This window comes from Ctenopharyngodon idella, chromosome 2 (genome assembly GCF_019924925.1).
Source record: "Ctenopharyngodon idella isolate HZGC_01 chromosome 2, HZGC01, whole genome shotgun sequence".
NCBI lineage: Eukaryota > Metazoa > Chordata > Actinopteri > Cypriniformes > Xenocyprididae > Ctenopharyngodon > Ctenopharyngodon idella.
In genome coordinates, this window is record NC_067221.1 from 34716942 (window position 1) to 34726273 (window position 9332).

Below are 9332 nucleotides of genomic sequence, written 5' to 3' on the forward strand. Positions count from 1 at the left end.
ATTCACTCCTGGACTTTATACCCAACCACACCCCAAACTTAAGCCCCGCCTCCACCACCTCATTATCTCTTGCCTTCTCTTTGGCCCCGTCCCTGATACGATAGTCTCTCTCGCTCTCTCTCTCTTTGTCTCCTTCTAAAAGACTGTCTATGAACACGATTTAGAAAGGACAAGTGATACAATAACCTGAGAATGAATCCTCTCTCTCGCTCTCCAGCCAGTTAATAAAAGCATCGCAGCATCTGTTTAACAAGGAAAGATCAAATTTGAAGGACAAAGACAGTGCAGCAATAAAGACAATCTCTAAGTGAGTCAGATTATATTTGGAGTTCAGTGTGTGTGTATCTGTGGTTTAATACTCTGATACCTCCCTTCTCCTTATCCTGTCACGGTTGAGTGCTGTTTGTCTGTAATCCTTCCTCTCTTATGCAGATGATTCGGCTCTATAAACAAAACATAGCCAGAGAAGCTGCCGGTCTGAAAACACAATGAGCTGCAGGTCTTTTCCATCTCACCTGTGCTGACCCGGTCGCCATATGCCTGCCACTCACATTCACCATTACAGAAAAGAAGATGAACTTAAAGGTGAAGGGTGTGATTTATGTGCCGCAAGCATCACCAAATGGAATAGAAAAAACATTGGTTTCAAACAGGTTTCCAGACCATTCCCTCATATGCCATTATTCGGACAAACGGGTTTTCATGCCCCAAATTCAAGCCAAATGGTTAAGCCAATGTTTAGTGAAAAGTTTTGATAGTGGTGTTTAGAATTCCGGAAGAATCAATCTACCTTAATTTGCATATTAAACTGGACCAACACTTCATCTTTAACCCCATATATACACTACTACATGCTTTCTGCAATATGATTGATAATAAAAAAGTATAAGCTAAGTACAAGCAAAGTCCCTTTCGAGGAAATTCTGTTCACTCGGCGGCCATATTTGCAACGCCTTGGCCATCAAAGACCAAGTCCTATCTATTTGAATGGGGGAATCCTGAAATCTCAAAAACTGCTTGCCGAACTCAAAATGAAATAACACATTTCAAATCAGCAACAAAATCTGACATGAACTGTCCCATAAATGTTGTTTCTTATGCTCAAATAACGTTAAAAAAGCTTATTTTTCAGGCTAGACCAGCAGTCCTAAGCGTGAGTCTCCGCTTTCTATGGGAATCGGAGTTTCTAACAGCAGCTGCAGTGACGCAATGACTTTACCAATCAGCGATTGGCTCTTTTACTTAGAAGGCGGGACCTATTCCGCCATATTGCGTGTTGCAGTTTCTCCTGTTCACAAGTAATAGGAGTGAACTGTCTTTCTATATCTATAGTCTTTGGTAAAAGGCCTTGATTTAGATGCTATTAGAATTTCATCTTCACTTTTTGGCCATACACTGTAAATAACTTTTACTCCAAATTTTTCTTAATTTGGGCCTCTAAATAAAACTGATGGTTTTCTGCCCATTATTTCATGTCAGGCTTTATAGTGTTAAAGGGATATCCCACTGAAAAATTACAAAAAACGGTCATAATTTACACAATGTCATTTTGTTTCACTGTAGAAGACAAAAGAAGACATTTTTGAGGAATGTTGGGAACCACTGATTTCTATTGTATGGACAAAAAACACAGACACATTCTTCAGAATATCTTATTTTGTTTTCCACATAAAAAAAAGAAAGTCTTATAAGTTGGAATGACATGACAGTGTGTAAACTATGGCAGAATTTTCATTTTTTACATTTACATTTTTGCATTTGGCAGACATATTTATAGAAAAACCCCAAAAATTGTATACAAATCACCCATCTTTTCATTTCCTGGCACCCATGACCTTGAGCTATGCTCTACTGGTACAAGAACTAACCCTTTTACAACCACATCTTTAACAACAAACAAGTTAAATGAATGCATGATGATAACAATATCACATCAAGGAGAAAAGCAAGCCGGGGGCAAGAGAGAAAGACAGCGAGAAAATCACCTCCTGACCCTGTTTCTCCTCTCGCTGCCCTTTCACCAGGACAAGTTTAAGTGATGAGACAAAGACATCTCTTTCTCCATCTCTCTCTTTTTCCATTTCTCCCTCTCTCCAGATTCCTCTCCTCCGCTGACGTCTTCCAGACACAACAATACAGAAAGAAAGACAGACAGAAAGACATGGGGTGAGCGGGCGGGTCTAATTTAGAGCTGCTTTCTTTCTCTTCCACCATCGTTGTGTCTGTAGACAAAGGTTTCCATTCTTTCCTCCTCCAGTCCCCCACCCACTCCTCTTATTCCAGTAAAACGGCAGTAAAACAGACAGCACATATTAGAGAGGGAGATATAAACACATGGGTTGATATGAGGACACTGGCATAGCATTATGACTGACAATCTGGATAAAGGAAAATAGGGCACCGTCCTCAAATGTGTTTTGGTCTCCTATAACAAGCTTTACCAAACTGGTGTGCATACCATGTCGCCAATGAAATCAAATCGGACAATTCTTTTTTTTTTTTTTAATGGAATATTGCAGTATTTATTATAAATGATTTATCTGTGCATATTTTTTTTAATTCATGTGCCCTTATAATCCTTAATCAAAATAGCTTCCAGCGACATCTCTGATAATGTGTTTACTGGCGCGAGGGCAGGGCAACCTGTCACTCACATGACATCACAGCAATAGCAAACCACAACCATCCAATCATTTCCTGATGGATAAAATAAAGTCCGCCCTACATTTTCCTTTCTTGCTTCAAGAAGCCGTTTCACTCAGATATACAACTTCGTTTCATGCCTGTTTTTGACTGGCTCAACTGATTCTCAAGCTTCAGCTGCAACGTTTTTCCTGCTAAAAGTTAAGCTAGTTTAACTGGCAAAAAGTTTGAATAAGTTTAAAAGCATCATTGCTTTTTTAAGTTTAAGGTATACCATTTAAAAGTTTATGGTCTGTAAGACTTTTTTTTTGTTTTTTTGAAAGGTCTCTTATGCTCACCAAGGCTGCATTTATTTAATAAAAAATACAGCAAACCAGTAATATTACAATTTGAAAGGTAATTTATTCCTGTGATGGCAAAGCTGAATTTTCATTTCAGAAGTGAAAACGTCTGCTTTCTCGTCTGTTTTTAATACACTCTGCATCTTTTCACTTTTTTCACATGCGTAATATTTTGGGTTTATATTTTGATAAACCCCTTTTTGGTCCGAACACATATACACATATACACATATATATATATATATATATATATATATATATATATATATATATATATATATATATATATATATATATATATATATATTTATTCAGTATGCAGACAACTTCTGCTGTTTTGTTTATAATAACTAATTTTGTTTCACTCACCTGAGAATCTACTGTTTTTTTTTTTTGAGTGCATTACATTTCCTTTGAAAGCTAAGAAAACCTAAGAAACCTTTTATGCTTTTTCACTTACACGACAACAGCGTTTGGCTGAAAACGCAAAGTTTTTGAAAACGATAACGTTGTAATCTCCGTGCAAAAACGCGAATCTGTGAAAACGGTAACGGCGTGCACATGCATTACGTGTTTACTCTATCCACCTTATTTTTCAACGCGGAAGTAAGGTGTTTCTGTGAATGTGCGATACTTTTGATTTATTAGCCGCTATAGGCAAAAACAAGAAGAATATTAGAGTGCAGTAAACTGTAAAAATAGGGTTAATAGTTATGCGCGTTTGGCGCGACTGCTCTGTAAAAAAAAAAAAAAAATTGCGTATGCGCAGGCGCGTAGTCTTTCTTTACAAAGTGACGTCACCAACTACTTGTCTGGCATACGTAATACAGCGTTTTTAGTACATCGTTGTTGTGTAAACGTACCCTAAATTTTCAACATATTATAGTGTCACATGATCCTTCAGAAATCATTCTAATATGCTGATTTAGTGCTCATGAACATTTCCTATTATCAATGATAAAAACAGTTGTACAGGATTTATGTTTTTTTTTTTTTTTTTTACAATGTTTAAGATCAATTTAATGCATTCTTGCTGAATAAAAGTACTAATTTATTTCAAAAGAAAAAAAAAATCTTACTGACCCCAAACCTTTGATCAGTAAGTGTATATAATAAAGTATCACTGTAATACCATCTGATGCCATCAATGTAATATGGCACAGTACATTTTGTAGCAGTTTACAGGGGAATGACTACCATTTGCTGCTAAGCAAACTATGAATAAGTAAAAGAAGTTTACTCAACTTGACAAATTTAATAATACACAATGGTCAGTAAGTTAGCTAACAAAAGCAGAGGAATATGACATTCCCCATGGTTTCCAAGGTTACAGGTCCCTTCTCCCTTCTTTTTTCAGTTCAGATCTACAGGGATTGTGAACCTTATTAGACTTTCTGCAAATATGCCAGTTTAGGCATTTTTGGCCAATTTAATGTAATCCCAGAGGATATACAACTAAGAACAAAGGGACAAATAAGAATAAACAACTCAAAGATGAGAATGCATAAAACAAGGCAATGCAATCGAAGTTACGCTAATGCGAGTATATTAGACAATGCTTGTTTGTTGCATACGGATGGAAATCAAAGAGCATGACCACAGTGTTGACATTGGGTTTGACTTTGACAGCAGGACCAATCAAAATGCACCATCAGCTGAATCCCAAATGAGAGCTACTGGAACACACAGTCTTGACTGACAGCTGTAGAATGAGCGAAGGGAAAGAAGGACAGGCTGGAGAAAAACCTGCAAAAGAGAAAATTGAGAGTAGATAAGAGACGACTGTGTATGTGTATGACGCACAGACACAACAAAACAGCAGTGTATACATGCGCATAAACCACTGAAGTGTAGACTAATGTGAAATGGAATTGAAATGATTGCATATCTGCTTTATATACTGCTGAAGGTACCTTTACAAATAACTGTAAAAATATGCAAAACCATCTCAAAGATTTGCCTACGGGAGCTTTGAATGGAAGGTCATTGTATGTCAACCATACTAAAACTTCATCACTGATGTTTTATATATATGTTGTTGTCTTCACTGTGCTACTTGTGCCTGTGGCTTTTCATGAGATTTCAAATAAAGGTTTCAAAAGGGGGGGGGTTTGTAGCGATGCAATAGAAGAACCATTTTGGGTTCCCTAAAGAACATTACTTTAAATAGTTCTTAAAAGAACCATTTTTCTTAGTGTGAAGAACATTTCAATAATCCAAAGAACCTTTTTTCCACTATAAAGAACTTTCCGTCCAATGGAACCAATGCCAATAAAGAATCTTTATTTTTAAGAGTGTGGGCACAATAAAATAAAACAAAATAAATGATCTTTCACTTAAGTATTTTAACTATATTTTTGGGAGCCATTTTGCAGTGGCTTTCTGGTCCCAGCTGGTTTTTGAACATGCTCCACTAACATTTACACAAAACTCTTGCATATCTTTTTAAAGTTTTATTTTAAACAAACCTTTTCTGAAATGCTTGTATTAATACAACTATTATACAATGCACATTCTTATACATTTATGAGTGGTTCAACCGTCCAAATACTTTCTGAGGCCATGCAGTGTACATTATATCTCATGACATTAGGCCTATATGTCACCAAACAGAATACACACACACTCCTCAGCCTTAAAACTGTCTGACATCATCAAACTAAAGCCATGGACTGTCGCAGAAACACACACACGCCTAATGGCAACAGAGCTGACATTCAGCTGGGTCACGTCGGGACAAAGAAGCGATCTGTCTTTTCTTCCTCCCTCCATTCTACCCTCGGCTCTTGTTCTCACATGGCAGGGATGTCACAGGGAGCACCAAAACAAGGGATGCAGGGAGAGAGAGATGAAGGGATGCAGAGGAGGGGCACAAAATGGAGAACAAAAGCATTGTTTGGACTCAAAGATGAGTTATTGTGTTGCGGAACCGTGTGTTGGAGTAGGAGTGAAGAATTTGAAGGAGAGAGAGAAATTTGGGGCCATTGTGATGTTACACTTTCACTCTGCCCCCTGTCAATGGAGGACAGAGAACGGGTCTCGTTTGACTCATTCCACCGATTTTCTTGACCTAAAACACTCTCGGGGAGTGTTTGAAACTGTTTGCTGATAAGTTAGTACGACACACGCGGTCCTCTGGGTGGTGAGCGGTTTATTTACCCTGAGGAAACAGACTGGCAGCGAGACATTTGAGTGCTCGAGCACACATATTCTGCTCCATACTCAGGGAATACAAGCTTAGTTCAGTCAAGAATGAAAATTATCATCATTTACTCACCCTCGTGTCATTCCAAAGTCGTATATCCCTATTTGGATCATAAAAGGAGAAATTATAAAGATTATGTTGGTCGCTCTCCTGCATACAATTTACAGAAAACCGGTAGCGTACCGAAGCTTTCAAGCTTCAATAAGTACACATAAAATTATCATAAAAGCGGTCCATATGACTCGCATGCAATATTCCTTTCCGAAGTCTTCTGAAGTCATACAACAGTGCATAATGTACATTTGTGTGAGCAACAAAACTCAAATTTAAAGGGATAGTTCACCCACCCACACAAAAAATCTGTAATTTACTCACCCTCATGTCGCCCCGATCCTGAAAGACTATTTGTTCTACAAAACAGATATTCTGAAGATCATTTCAAGAATTTTGGATGACACTTCCCAAACGTGTAAAAAATGTCTTTAAAGGGTTAGTTCACCCAAAAATGAAAATTATGTCATTAATTACTCACCCTCATGTCATTCCAAACCTGTAAGACCTTCATTCATCTTCGGAACACAAGATATTTTTCATAAAATCCGATGGCTCAGTGAGGCCTCCATTGCCAGCAAGATAGTTAACACTTTCAATGCCCAGAAAGCTAAAGATGTATTTAAAACAGTTCATGTGACACCAGTGGTTCAACCTTAATGTTATGAAGCGACGAGAATACTTTTTGTGTGCCAAAAAAAGAAAAACAAAATCACTTTAATCAACAATATCTAGTGATGGGCGATTTCAAAACACTACTTCATGAAGCTTCGAAGCTTTATGAATCTTTTGTTTCGAATCAGTGGTTTGGAGCGTGTCTCAAACTGCCAAAGTCACGTGATTTCAGTAAACGAGGCTTTGTTACGTCATAAGTGTCAGTGCTTCCCACACATAGACTTTACCTGGGCGGGCCACAGGTATGATCAGCTGTTAGTCCATCTTGGCAGAGCTTTTGATTTCTATTTGAGCGCGTTCGTCCCGCGTCTACATTTAAAATAACGAACTTGAGCGCGCAAAAGACCCGACATGTTAACGGCCCCTAACTAGGTATTGGAAAGTCTCCCCTCACTCTACGCGTTTCGTACCTGCTCGTTCAGTGTGCGCGAGAACTGTTTACTCCCACTGACAATTTCACATGTGCTGCAAAGACACGCGATGGATATTTCACAGACAAAGGCCTGGTGTGCGCGCGTGATCATGTTCCTTCCACATTGCATTTATAAGAGCAGTTGGCCACATTCAGAAAAATAAATGGATCTCTATGGGTCCTCTGCAGGATGTATATGGTAATTACACTAAAAATGTATTTCCTACAGATTTGTCTAACCAGCAGATTACAGAATTCTGTCTCTAACACCTAGATCAATATCCAGAAACAACTCATAATTAATTTTGATCATCATTAAAGTGTTTGTTTTTTTTCATAAAAATGTAATATTTCATATGCATGCACATGGTGTAGTTGAGAAATTTTGTGGTAAATGGATAAAAAAGTACTTCATATCCCCCAAAACAGCATAATCTGTATCAAAATGAATTTCAATAAATAAAAATATTTTTAAAAGTTAAGCATTATTTGATGTTTGTCACATGTAGTAGATCATTTTTGTGCTGTGGGTAACAGGAGGATTTTCCACCTGGCTACCACCGCAAGTATATTTCAAACCTGTGGGAAGCACTGAAGCGTTTTGAAATTTCAATGGTTCACCACTGGGGGGCATGACTTTGGCAGTTTGATACATGCTCCGAACCACTGATTCGAAACAAAAGATTCGTAAAGCTTCGAAGCTTCATGAAGCAGTGTTTTGAAATCGCCCATCACTAGATATTGTTGAATGAAGTCATTATTTTGTTTTTTCGTGCACAAAAAGTATTCTCGTCACTTCATAATATTAAGGTTGAACCACTGTAGTCACATGACCTGTTTTAATTATGTCTTTAGTAGCTTTCTGGGCATCTGAAAGTGTTAATTATCTTGCTGGCAGTGAAGGTCTCATTGAACAATTGGATTTTATCAAAAATATCTTAATTTATGTTCCGAAAATTAACAAAGGTCTTACGGGTGTGGAACGACAATGACAGAATTTTCATTTTTGGGTGAACTAACCCTTTAAGTTGATTACACTTGAATTATTTTTTAGTAAAAATAAACCACACAAAACAGAAACTATTTTCCAAAATAAAATTCACATATTATTCTCCAGTGTTGGTTTTACTTAGTTTAATTATATATAAATAATAATAAAAAACCATTACTCTCAGTAAACATACTGCATAGTAAAGGTAGTATGCTATTCTGAGCACAGCCTGTGTATACATTAGCTTGACTAGATCAATTCAGCTCTTAGATTCCAGTTAATAAAAAAAACCATGTGGTTATAACACGGCCCCTTACTAATAAACAGCAAAGTCATTTAGCCGAATGCTTCGAGGCTTTTAAAATCAATGTTCTTATCTGCAATCCAAACCAAGCAAGTACATTCAGCTCATGGGCTATTTTAATGAGCACTAACGGATGAATTATTAATACTGTATTAATTTCACATTAATTAAACTTGTATTAATTCATTGTAATTCCTTTCTCAAAGACTTCCACAGATGGATGAAGCCTTTCCCATGCACTCACTATTACAAAACTGTCACAGCAATACTTTAAAATTCTCTTTACAGCCTTAACTTTGACAGAAGCACAGTGTCAAAACCTGCTAGGCTCATTTCAGAGAGGGTGAGCAAATAGTGAGAAAAAGAAAAGGGAATTCTTTGAAGGAAGCGATGGAGAGTACAAAAGCGAGTGATGGAACGAAAGTGCTGGATAATTTAATTTTCCATCTTTGGTCACTGACAATAGAACTATTGCCCAATTCATTGGAAACCCACTATGCTAAAGACACACACTTCAACAATAATGCACTCGCGTGATTGTCTGTGTTTAGACACACACTTAAAACAGAATATTAAACTGGCAACTGTAAGCTGATAAATGTGTGAAACTAAACCACAAACAGAAAAAACACATGGAATTGCATGTAAAATACACAAAAATAAATACAAGAAACAAAACATTCACAAAAACCATGATGACAAATACCCAA